The following is a 13,773-nucleotide window of genomic DNA, read 5'->3' on the forward strand; positions in this document are numbered from 1 at the left end:
GTGCTAGTCTGACCATCGACTTGATTCTATTAACGCCACACAGCAAATAAAAACAAATCAATTTTAAAAGAATTTTAGGCAATAATGATTAAAATATATTGGAAAATAACTATAATATAAACAATTTTTACAACTTTTATTTATTTTCGTAATATAACCTTCGAGTTTTTATCAGATTACTAACTTTCTATTAAAAATCTGTTAGGCTCCTCAACGACAACGATCACACAAACGTACTTATATGCCAAATTATTGCTTTGAATTAAAAAAACAAGGGTTGGCATTTCTGCTGATGCCTGATCCAAATGTGGCAAAACCATTTATGGTATCAAAAAATCTAGAAAAGGTTTTGAAGCCCAAAAATGAATTTGAGGCAGCGGAGGAGCTAGGGATTAACGTGAAGTTCACCTTGCACAAGCAAAATAATAAATTTTACGCCGCCGCCCAGGTTGACCATAAGGATTACGCTAAAGCAGCAGACACCGAAGAGGAGGCGAAGATACTGCTTTACGAAGAAATCCTTATGGATTTTTTTTGCATAATATGGAAAAAAACGCAATGATGCAAATCATACGATGCCATTGATAACAATGGCATCGTATTCTTTGTATCAAATGCAAAAAAATTGGATGAGGATGGGAAAAATTGTTCCACAATGGGTACAAAATTTACCACCACCCAACTGGAAACGAATTCCCCCAGCAAGTTTGTTGTATATGGTAAGTCGGACTTCTTCTCTATAAAGTATATATATATATATATATATATATATATATATATACTAGCTGACCCGGTCCGCGTTGCTGGCCCGTTGTTTGGGTTCTCCGTGTAAACTTTACTTATCTATCCAGTATTGATACAGCCATAATTAGGCATCCCTCTAGAAACTTCATAATATAAATCAATGTTTTGACATAAATTCCATATAATGGTATCCCCCAAATTTAAGATATAAAATCTCTTTTATTATACCCTTCACCATAAATCGACAGTTTAATGCACTTTGTGACCCACATATAATGGTCGGTGCACGTCAGTTAACATTGCTATATATTGGATTGTTGGTCTCGGTTGGGGTCGTAATTATTACTGCAAAGAATTGTTGGTATAGGTCCACGTTTTGATATAGCTCTCACAGAACGGTACCGGCTGATTTTCGCTATTTTTGAGGATTTAACATCATTATCACACCGAAATGGCTGAAATCTGGTTTTAATATATTTTAAAGAGGAGAGCATAAATATTCGGATCGACCGAAAGACACGCCTTTTCATTTGCGCTCGGTATGTAACAGTTATAGGTTCACGTTTTGATATAGCTCCCATAAAACAGTACCTCCCGATTTTCGATAGTTCAGAGCTATAGCCACTGTTGGGGGTCGTAAACAGTCTTGCAGAGAATTTTCAGTATACGTCCTCGTTTTGATATAGCTCCCATAGAACGGTGGCGCCTGATTTTCGTTATTTTTGTTGGATTTAACCTCATTCAGCCCGATCGAACGTAACGCCTTTTTTCTTCGCGCTCTATATGCAATAGTGGTAAAATACCCCTCAGCGAAATGTATGTGCCTTCGGGATATGTATCGCAACATTTATATAATTCATAAAAAAAATACTGCTATAAATTGTAGTTGTTATTATCGAGATTTTGTTGTATTTAAAAAATGTATCTTTACCTAGCTATTCCAAGGATTGAAATCAATGCTTATGAAGTTTCACTTCCCACATTTTGAGATTTTATCCGTAATTATAATATTTTCAAAAATCGAACACGATCGCGGTATTCTGATTCCAATGATGATATTGTATTGTATATCAATAACTTTGTCTGATTTCCAATCGATCTTTCTGGAATTTCGATCTAGTGACATCTCAAGTTATCGTGATTTTACTGTATTCCTAAATGTGGAGTTGATCGCGCTTTCCCACTTATTGTTTAGTGTTCAGCGTTTATAGCGTTTTTTAGGCACGCTTACAAAATTATGTATATTATCTGAAATAATAAATGTTTGCAAATTTTGTGATGACCGCGATATTTCACTTTTCGCGATATATCACTTCCGCGAAGACCATTCAGGGTCAAGACAGTAATTACAGTAGTATTGCAAACAATCTGTAAACAATACGTTCAAAAATATCATGGACTTCAGATCTAAAAAAAAAATTGAAGGAGAACCTCCGGTCACTACACTTAGCCGTATTAAAATAGCTCACGACCGCGCTATCCCACTTGTTCAAGCTAGTGTTTACATCATGTTTGTGTCACGCTTACTAAAATTATGTATATTAATTAAAATACTACATTTTTGAACACTTTGTGATGACCGCGATCATTCAGGGAAAACAATCTGTAAACAATACGTTCAAAAATATCAAAGATTTCAGATTTTCTTAAAAACATTGTGGGGGAGCACCACCGGTCACTACTCTTAGCCGTATAAAAACAGCTTACGACAGTTCTAATTAATTGAAATAATACATTTTTGAAAATTTTGGAATGACCGCGATATTTCACTTCCGCGACGATCATTCAAGGTCAAGACTGTAAGTACCATAGCATTGCAAACAATTTGTAAACAATATATTAAAAGTATCTTGAATTTCGCGGTTTTCTTAAAAAAATTGTGGGGAGGACCACCGGCCACTACACTTAGCGGGATAAAAAAATAGATTACGACCTACACTCAGACCTAAAAACTCCACATACAAAATTTCATAAGATTTCCCAATCGATTTTTCGGAATTTCTATATAGTGACATCTCAAGTTATCGGGATTTTACTGTATTCCAGAATATGGCGTTGACCGCGTTATCCCACATATTGAAGCCAGTGTTATAGCGGTTTTGTAGTCACGCTTACTGAAATTAGGTATATTATTTGAAATAATACATTTTTGAATAATTTGGGATGACCGCGATATTTCACTTCCGCGACGACCATTCAAAAAAATATATAGCCTATTTTCACCACCGGTGTTCCCAGTACATTATCTAAAATTTTCAAGAAAATCTATTCAGCCGTTTTTGAGTCTATTCGGAACATACAAACATACAAACAAACAAACATACTAACATACACACATTGCCTTTTATATATTAGATATGGTAACATGGGGCGCCTTCGCCACGTTTTTTTCAAAATGTTCTCATATCGACATCATTCAAGTTTTTCCAAATATTATTTTTGGTAAGAATGTTAGCATATCTTGACTATAAGTTTTGATATATAAATTATTATAATTTTGCTTTTAAAATATTATTTTTGAGAATTTACAAAATGTCTAAAAGGTGGCGAAGCCTCCCCACCCATGGGGTAGCTTCGCCATCGACATAGGACATATATCAACGGACTCTAAAACTGGAATTTACCATACTTCCTCCTCAAATATCAACATTATGCATAAATGGAACAGGTTTTCTATTTAATAATCAAAAATTATTCTAAAATTTACAAAAAGAAACATATTTTAGCCGTTAATTGAAGTAGGTACCTTGAATTAAGGCATAAAAATGAAATTTTTGCCAAATTAGATAGGTTTAGCACAATATTTGATTTTAACTTCACATTATAGCGTGGTATATCAATAGCATAAACAATTTAAGTTAAACTTGACATATTTCTCACATTAACCCACAACACCCCTATCATGGCGTAGCCGCCCCATCCCCTACATAGTTCATAATATGAATATATTGACATTTGTAATTACTTTTATCATGCAAATTATTTGGATTTATATTCTTCAGTAGTTGTCTATTAACGGTATAAAATATAATTTTAATATCACAAAAGTTATACAAGATATCACAAAATATACCTACCATGAATATTTTTCGCAATACCCCAAAAACATGAAACCGCCTGCATCAGCAGTCATATATTTGATAGAATTGCCAATTATTGGGAGATGAAAGATCTTCGTTAAACTCACAATTTTCCCTTTAACGGCATTTCTCTAGCAGTTATAGTTATCAAGAAAATCGGCGCTGGCGAAGGCGCCCCAGTGGCGAAGCCGCCCCATGTTACCATATATATATATATATATATATATATATATATATATATATAAATAATGTTTTTAAATTTTTTTCCAGAACCGAAGTGTCGTCACCTACATCGAAAATAATAGAAGCGGCCTCAGACATGCCCAATTAAATGTTGGCGAGGAAACTTTCGAAGCCGATGCTACCCAAGCAAAAGATCAGGGAAAATACATTTTTTGACAGCATCTTACCTGAGTTCGGTGCTAAAACAAAAAACCCGTATTCTTGAACCGTTTTTACGGAAAAATATCACTGCGCGTAAATATGAAGATCAAAGCTTGGTGGGTGAAATGTTCTTTTTGCCGATGAAAGTGTGTTACGTATCCCTGTGAGGCGGCGCTAGAGGGGACCTTCGGCTAGCTTCGCGGTCTCGGGTCTACGGTCCTCAACCCGTCCTCTTCTCTAGCCCATCAGGGCGAACACGAAAAATTGAACTCTACACATCACAAACACTACATTGAAACACAAACAAATCTTGCTTTGACAAGGGAGCATTGATCTTCTACTCCCACATGTAGCCCACCCAACCATGGTTTCCAAAATCCACATTTTTAACTTTTATTGGAAACCCCACAAACCACACACACTCACCTCTTCACCTTTACGGTTTCACCCTATTAGGAAAGACACAATCAAAACATATTATTTACGATTATAAAACATTCAATACATTATAAAGTTTATTAAAAAATAAATATCTCTTAAGTTTATATTTTTTTGTCTGATTGTATAAAAAAAACAAGGAAAATCTAACACCAGTACGACCAACAATATTAATTTTTTAAAGACACCTCAAGTATAGGAACACCAGAAACTATAGTCTGCACTTGCCAGACAAAATAGCCTAAAATTTGATTACCTGTCCTAAGGGAGCTCTCTTAAGATGGTATAATATGGCACTTCAGCCAAGTTCTACGAAATCAAATAGTTTCCTGTTATCCCTAGCACCTGGATTAATAATTCAATTAAAATATTCTGGCGGTAGAAATTCTTACAAAATCATATGAACATAAAGGACAATCACAACTTATACTAAGACATACTAGATCTGATTAATAAATATAAGATATTTTTTTATATTTAAGTGTAAAAATTGTTTCCAAAAAAATTTAGTCTCGATTTAAAACATTTTATGCCCTCAGCTTTGGCAAATGTAACTTATGAATCTTTTGCTTTTAGTTAGTTTGATAATTGGCTATTTAGAATTAAAAATATTTCTCTTTGCTTTTCTCGTTTCAGGTTAAAACCCCGCTGCTGTCACATTCAAATCATACACATACAGGTTACCTGTTCGTTGGCTCGGACTTTAATCAAATGGGCGCTGCCTCTACTTGAATCGAATATCTGGTCACCAAATTTAGATCCTTGGAAACATAAGCTTCACCCAGCAATTACCCACTGATTGAGCAAACCACAAACAATTCGCTGTTGCACCCAAAAATAAAGCACTTTAGGCTTGTGCAAAGGTCTCCACACAACGATGGAAAAATGCTTCGAAAATGATTTGGAGTTGCTACCAAATAGACAAACTAGCCCCTATATGCAACACCGGAGGCCAGAAGATCGTAACTTTCCTTGGGAAACCTATCACACAACGTTAAAATTGTTGTTAATCATTTGTTTTAAATTTGCACCATCCAAACACTCACTTTTGTTCGTTCTTTCCATAAACACATATAATAAAGAGAACGTTACAAATCACTGTTTTTGTATGCAATTTAATTGTTTTATTTAAAAGCGTTTAGCCACTGGTCAGCAACTTGACATGACAGCACGGGAATTTGAAACAACTAACCTCTTTATTTCGGCGCAATTTGTCTTTTATAGCCCAGCCATTTTCCACCATTTTCCTAAATTTTCCAATCAAAATAAAAATCACTCAATCATTAACATAACACCACCAAATGGCTGCCTTCTCACAGCTGATCGTTTTGGGAGTATTGCTTACTGAACATGACCTCAACCTTTTTCACTGAACACACCCTACGTTCAATGAAACTGGCAACACCGCCCATTTCCTTTTTCCATTGTCTTTTAATAATTGCCTGACGCGCGAACGCCTCGATTAATTTTTTCCAAAAAAAAATAAAATAGAAGGTGTCTGGTTTATTACCCGTTGCAGCTCTACGAACATCATATTCCTGCAAGTGTTTATCTCTACGTCCAACATAAAAAAAAACTTAATGACACCCCCATTACGCATTGACGTCGCCTCACAATTTTCATCTCCAGTCAACTGTACAGCTCATATCCACGCAACAAAACTTCGAACATGGATGCGTTCTTTTTTCCATGGCCGATGTGCGTGGTTATCATTTGCTCCACGTGGGGAACTCCCACACCCTGGAGTCTCTTAGCCGGGCAAACTTTCGTTAACCATCTGGGTAAGTATTCCATTTGCACCAATCATGCGGATTCTGGAATAAGCGGTACTTTTGCAGGTGTCTGCTGATTTGTGGTAGTAGCATCACCCTCACATATACAAAGTCGGCGACGTCGCAGATCTGCTGACGACGCTGGCATCCACAACGGCACAACTCATTCAACATGTGACTTCGTAACCCATCAAATGTACATCCCAGCTCATTCATCGAAACATCCGCGACGAGAAGAAAAATGGTCGACGGCCGGCATCTACGCTGACATCGGCGTCACGCACTCATTCAACGTTTACTACGTTATCACTGACATGTGGATACCAGCTCATTCATTACCGCCACATACAAAAGAAGAAGAATGTTTTGATTTCCATTATTTTTCTCATCTTCGCTTGCCGTCCGTCGGTGTCGATATAAATTCAATTCCCCCAATGTTCTTTAAATGCAGAATTTGTTTGAGCAATGTACATTTATACTATGCTACGAGAATGTGAGTAATCATGGTATTAATTACATTATTTCTTTTAATAAATCTTTTGTCTTTGCAGGTTATTTGGGAACGGTTTTGTTGGAATGGCTCATCCATGCAAAACATAATTGGTAGTGTGCTCGGGGAAGAGTCAAGAGTTTTCCGCGAGTAAAGTTTATTGCCTATTGCAAGTCATTTTTAAATTTGCTGTTCGTCCGTTTGCATTTTAAGGCAATCATAATAGGAAAACCTGATAAGCTACAAAAATAAGGGTACGCCGATCTTTGATGTTGGACTCACTCGTGGAGTGGTGTTTTCTCGAAAGGCCTAAAGTGTAAACCTACATGATGTTAAAATTTTCATGTATTTTCGTGAGTATAGACAATATCTCATTTACCCAGTTAGGATTTTTGGTAATTCTTATTTTATTGTGTTTGTCTAGTGCCATTGGGCAATTGAATGGATGATTGGCTACCCCGGCTTCTAGTGGACAATTCAATAACATCTTTAGATGCCACATCTGTGATTCCATGCAATCTGTAGTGGAGCCTTGAAGGGTAAGTTTTTGGAAATCTATTTTATGCCTTTTCGGTAAGTTTTTTTTTTCTGACCTGTTTGACGGTGGTCATTTCTGCACGGACGTTTGCAGGAATTGTTTGCATTCCATACTGACTTAATCAAGTTTTATTTATGTAGTGTATGTGGTAATAGACGGACCTGGTTTTGGTGTCAATTTGAGTGAATTAGTGCAGTGTGGGTGTAAATTAAATTTATAAATTACACACGTTCATAACAATTTGCATAGTATCTTTTAACTCAGAATATGCCACACTTTATGCATTTCTTGTCTATATACTACTCAATTATTTGCAGTTATATTGGTTTTTAGGGAAACGGTGACAATCTCGGTTTAGCTGTGGGGGGCTAAGGACCAACAAATTTTTTCCAACAATGAATACAGCACTTGAACTGTTTTCAGTATCAATAACATTTCATATAATACATTTCCGGTGGATCCGCTGTAAATTGACATAGAGGCTCAAAGCTAGGATAAGTTTCGTGTATGTTTCACTCATTCTACACCCCCTTACAGTGGACGAACATAGTAACCTGCTGATTCCAGGCCCCTTACCATTTAAATCAGACCACCAAGAAGGTATTCCTTCCACGCAAAACTGACGTCAAAAATTATGTTCTGTATTGTTTGTCCTCCTTTTGTTTAACACAATTTGCCTGTGGTGAAGGCCTCCACTCACTGCCAATCACAACTCACATCATTTATGATAGTTTTCAAGTGTGAGAATACATGTGTGAGTTTTCAAGACTGATAAACAACATAATTTTGAATTTCAAATGAAAACCCTTCTGTCGGATAAATAGCAACAAGGCATACTTATATAAATTAGTTACATGCATTATAACACATTGTGGATATTGCAACTAAATTGTCGAAGAAACATATCGAATCATGGGGTACAAACATATTCTTTGCACAACGTAGACCTAATTGGCAACCCCTCTAAAATGAGCCATGTTAGCACAAAAATATAATCATAAAGCTTTTAGAACTGTATTAGGGCCTTTTTATGACCCGTTTACGTTGAAATGAAGGATTTTCTTGAAGAAAAATTAACTTTCTAAATGTGATGAGTATAATACTGAATATAATAAATTCTGAAATCTTTATTTTTCAAAAAAAATAAAGAGGCAGTTGATTGTCACTTCTACCTTCTTTAATTGCCAATAACCATTTTCAAAAACAAAAGCAAAAAAAAAAAAATAAAATTCATTCGCTTTTGAATGAAAATTTCAAGATTTTGAGTATTAACTTATATTTTAGCTACACATAAGTACGTAGGGGTTCATCGGACCGCAGGCACGGATTGACTACTGATTAATATATAAAAACATTTTGAAATCCACCAATATGGACAGATTTTAATGAAGAATTATTATATAGTATTTATGTTGTATGGCCTACATAAATACTATATAATAATTCTATGGGCATGCAGGACGGCATTTGTAATAGTATTAGTAAATTTTGAAGTATTTGTGAATGTATGTATGTGTGAATATTTTATGCAGGATAGAAATCAAAACAATTTTAAATTTGAAAATGAACCCCACTCAATCCGATGAATTTTGTTTACTCACAAAGCAATCAACATACACTTTTGAGAACAGCAAATATTAATTGTGAGCAACTTAAAAGAATTGGAAAACTTCAAATCAACATCGTGCTTTTGGATGCAAATTTATCTTTTCTGAAAGATGGATTGAAGGGAAGCCACGCTCTATTCAATCCCACACTTGCACAAGGGTTCATCGGCAGTAGCAGTTTTGCAGTATAGCGTATTGCCTGCATTAGATTTGTGCTAGACTTTTTTTGCACATTAGAGTAAAACGTAGAAATATTTGAGTTGAGTAATTATTTTGTACACAAAAGTAAATCAGACAGCTAATTGTCAATTCCACCTTCGTTATTATACCCCCAATCTAAAAAACGATGGTGTCAGACAACGCATTAAAATTTTTTTATTGAAAATTTGAAAAACCAGAAGGTGTTATCCACCATTTGAGAACTGGATTTCCTGAAGGGCAACAACCTTAATCTTCAAATTTAACGAACCAATGTGTTATTTTGGGCTGAGATAACTTTTTTAGAACATCGTTTAAACGTGAAGCAGCCCATACGTACCGGGTTGGGATTTCTTAATTCTTTCCAAATATATTTGGGTCGAAAATGTAATAGTATAAATGAGAGAAAATGTACAAAATCCTTCTATGGGGCAAAACGTTATATCATTTGCAATTTATACCCAAAACTTTATCAAATTTAGTGCAATAAGTAGCACTCATAATCTTATCAGAATTCTGATTATGTTTTATTTTATTAATATTTAGTAGGTTCGGGTATACTTTTAGTGACCATCTGTCAGTATTACCGGCATTAGTTGAAAACATTACGTGGTTTGAAGTTAACTGGCATCTACCTCAATAGTCTAACCTGCCCTAGGTCTGCGATGGCACCGGTTCCACAGCAACCTTTCATGGGCGGCTATGTATGGGGACCAGATCCAGATTACACGACTTTTAGTCGTAATCAAGTTAGCCACTCACAATCACCTATTTGTTGAAAACTTTGCCGTAATACGATGCATTTGTCACTACATCTTCAAATCCTTCACGTGACATGTTCCCTGTGGTTTCCCTTGTAGGTCTTCAATTTCGTACATGTTATTGCCCACCGGTTTGACAATTCGGCATTTTATGTACTTACGACAAAATTTTGCATTGATATTTCTTCCAAAGTCGCTTAGTACGTGGTTTCTACGATATGCTTCTTGGCCCGGGGTAAACTTCACTACTCGTGCACGTTCATTGTATCGTTTGCCACTTTTTTCATAAGCCTCATGTAAATTTTTGGCTATCTTTTGTCTGATCAGTTCTAATCTTTCTTTTCTATCTAGCTCAGCTATTTTGTGATCGCACATAGATTTTAATTGTCTTGCTAATTTGTAATCGTTCCCATTGGTGTACATTTCGTACCCAAATAATGCAAAAAAGGGGGTGACTCCCGTGGCTGAGTGCACGGACGACCTTAATGCACATTCGATTTCTGATAGGTAGGCATCCCACTCCCTATGGTCTTCTTCCAAATAAGCTCGAATCGCAGCCAAAACCGATTGATTAACCCTTTCGGATGCGTTTGACTGCGGCGAGTACGGAGCTGTTTGTATATGGTTTATTTTGTACATTTCCAACATGTCTTTGAAACATTTCGCCGTAAATTGTGCCCCATTATCGGTGTGTATTGTTTCGGGAAAACCAAATTTTCTAAAAATTTCCTGAACAAGAAAGAGTATTACATTATTTGTGGTGGCTTCCCTCATGGCTTTAAGGAAAACAAACTTTGAAAAGTGATCGACTACGATAAAGATATGGGTGTTTCCGCTCTTTGACCTTGGATATTTCCCTAAAAAATCCATATATAATTTTTGGAAAGGTCGTTCCGTCACTACTTCGTTCCCTATCGTTGGTTGCATGTTTTGGTTTATTGGCTTGGTTTCTTTACATGTTTTGCAGTTATTCACAAATTGTTTGACTTGTGGTGCCATTTTTGGCCAATAATAAAATCTTTTAAGACGGTGTAGCGTTTTTGCTATGCCCCCATGCGCGCATGTTACCTAATTATGGGCTTTTTCTATAAGAAGATAGGTTAACGATGTAGGAATCCATAGCTTCCATGGCATTTCTTCTTCTAGCTCAGAGTCAATGTCTGTTTTCGTTCGCTTGAATATTAAACCATTTTTAATCTTTATGTCGGGCAATTTTGTTTTATTGTCTTGTACATGTTTTATGAGCTCTTTATACTCAGTACTTTCAAACTCTGTGGTTTCAAAGTCGAAGAGATCATCCACTACTTCAATCTCTTCCACCACTTCTAGACGAGATAACATGTCTGCCACGACATTTTCTTTGCCCTTACGGTGTTCTATTTCAAAATCATAGCCTTGGAGCATTAGTGACCACCGTGCTAGTCTCCCACTAAGGTCTTTTACTCCCATTAGCCATTTTAAGCTGGCATGGTCCGTTATGACTGTAAACTTCATTAACTCTACATAGGGTCTAAATCGTTTTACAGCCATAACGGCCGCCAAGCATTCCTTCTCTGTAACGCTGTAGTTGCGTTGGCAACTATTGAGCTTCTGGGAGTAAAAGGCGACGGGGTTTTCTTCCTCCTTTTCTCCCTTCTGAAATAGCACAGCACCTATACCATATTCAGAAGCATCACATTGAATGAAAAAGGGTTTTCGGAAATCAGGATGCTTCAAAACTGGAGCTGTCGTCAAAGCAACTTTCAATTCTTCGAAAGCTTCTTTGGCCTTTTCGGTCATTATAAATTTGGGTCCTTTCTTCAATGTGTCCGTGAGAGGTGCCGAGATAGTTGCGAAATTCTTAATGAACCGACGGTACCAGCCCGCGGTTCCTAAGAAACTTCGAACATCCCTGGGGCTTTTTGGTGTTTTTAAATTTTTTATTGCCAGAACCTTTTCTGGATCTGTTTTTAAAACGCCCCCACCTATTATAAACCCTAAATATTTAAGTTCTTTGAAGCAGAACATACTCTTCTTCAGACCAATTGTAAGATTAGCTCGTCTTAAAGATTCCGCTACCTCGGCTAAGAGTTTGACATGAGTTTCAAAGTCTTCAGATATTACTAATAAATCATCCAAATATATGAACACGTTGGACTTTAGGCGTGAGGGTATAACTTTGTCCATGAGGCGACAAAGACGTTGGGCGGCGTTGCATAGCCCAAATGGCATCATTCTGAACTGATAGAGTGGACGACCGGGTATTGTAAAAGCCGTATAGGGCCTCGACTCTTCGTCCAACTCTATCTGCCAGAATGCATGCTTCAAGTCAACGCTACTTATATACACGGTTTGATCGATTCTGCTTAGGATCCCGTCAATATTTTGCAACGGATATGCATCTTTAATCGTCACAGCATTTAGCTTCCGTGCATCTAAGCAGAATCTATTTTTCCCTGGCTTTCTGACAATAGTAGTTTTGTTATTCCAAGGGCTTTCGCTCTCCTCGATGACTTTTAGCTCCAGCATCTTGTCGATTTCCTCGTAGACTATTTGTTGCATGGCAGGCGATATAGGATAATGTTTACCCTTTATCGGATTTGTGCCCTCTACCAGTTTTATTGTATGCTTTTCCAACGTAGTATGTCCAAGGCCTAATTTCTCAAACGATGGAAATGAATCAACTACCTTCTTTAATTTTTCTTTCTGTTCTTCTGTCAATATGTGCATTTCCTTCTAATATTCAACGTCTTCAGCAAATTTAGCATGAATCTTCTCGATGTCGATCTCATTAACCTTGACTACCTCTGGTGCTAAGTTAAAAGCCTTCCAAAAATCTATACCTAAATACAGGCTTTGCTCCAAGTCGGGGCATAGATAAAAACATATTTCTTTTTCGGTTTCTTTGTATGCCACTTTCAGTCTCACCTTACCCAAGATACGGTGTAACTGTCCAAAAGCTGTCCTTACATTCGTGTTATATGATTCGGGGCCAATTTCTAACACGTCTAAAAGTTCTCTACATCCTTTACCTAAAACGGAAACGGTAGCTCCTGAATCCAATAATCCTTTCACTTCTTTTCCTTTTATAGTGATCGTCGCATAAGGTCTAGGATCCGACGTTTCGTTATATCTTCTAACCGAATCCACTAACATTTTTTTCATCCTCTTGTCCTGTTTTCTTCTTTCTCTTAATTTTGATATTCGGGCATATTGTTTAGCATTTCGGCTGGGTTTTGGGGTTTGATTGTCTTTAGTTATGTTTTGGGGTCGATCTTCGCCATTCGGGTTTGACTGAATCTCCTCCAATTCAAATATCCTCTTCTTCACTATTTCATAATTCGCCTTTCTGATCTCCAATGGAAGATAATGACGTACTGAAGGGTAATCAGGAATATTCATTGTTGTTGTTGTTGAGTGTTCGTTACGGGTTGGTTTATCGAACATGACTTTCCCGCCGACATCATGTTCTTCCTCGAGTTTTCCTGAAGGCATTTAGGGCACTTGGGTGCTACTGTGTTGGGCTGGCCACATCGGTAACAAAACAAGGTTCTCTGCGACGACAGACAATCCATAAACCGATGTCCAGGTTTGCGGCAGTTCCAACAAACTTGGCCAGTTGTCACCTCTGAGACTGTTGGAGTCGGCTCTGGGTCAAAATAATTGTCTTGGTACGCTTCAGTATTTATTTCATTTACCCTGACGTTTCTATTTTGAATTGTAGCGATTGGCCTGGTCTCTCTTTTCAAACATATCTTTTCAGCCCGTATACATTCCATGCG

At 36.8% G+C, this 13,773-nt stretch overlaps 1 long non-coding RNA gene across 1 annotated transcript in view; it reads left to right on the top strand.

The window, feature by feature from the left end:
- The first annotated feature begins 322 nt into the window (after positions 1 to 322).
- Positions 323 to 13,773, top strand: part of LOC141394481 (uncharacterized) — a 71,996-nt gene continuing 58,545 nt past the window's right edge. Inside the window, exons 1-5 of the long non-coding RNA XR_012410441.1 lie at positions 323 to 719; positions 4,095 to 6,427; positions 6,485 to 6,911; positions 6,970 to 7,261; positions 7,333 to 7,447. This is a non-coding gene — a long non-coding RNA (uncharacterized lncRNA). The remainder of the gene's footprint in view (positions 720 to 4,094; positions 6,428 to 6,484; positions 6,912 to 6,969; positions 7,262 to 7,332; positions 7,448 to 13,773) is intronic.

Source organism: Musca autumnalis, unplaced genomic scaffold (assembly GCF_047663935.1).
Source record: "Musca autumnalis isolate F117 unplaced genomic scaffold, ASM4766393v1 scaffold_2, whole genome shotgun sequence".
Classification (NCBI taxonomy): Eukaryota; Metazoa; Arthropoda; class Insecta; order Diptera; family Muscidae; genus Musca; species Musca autumnalis.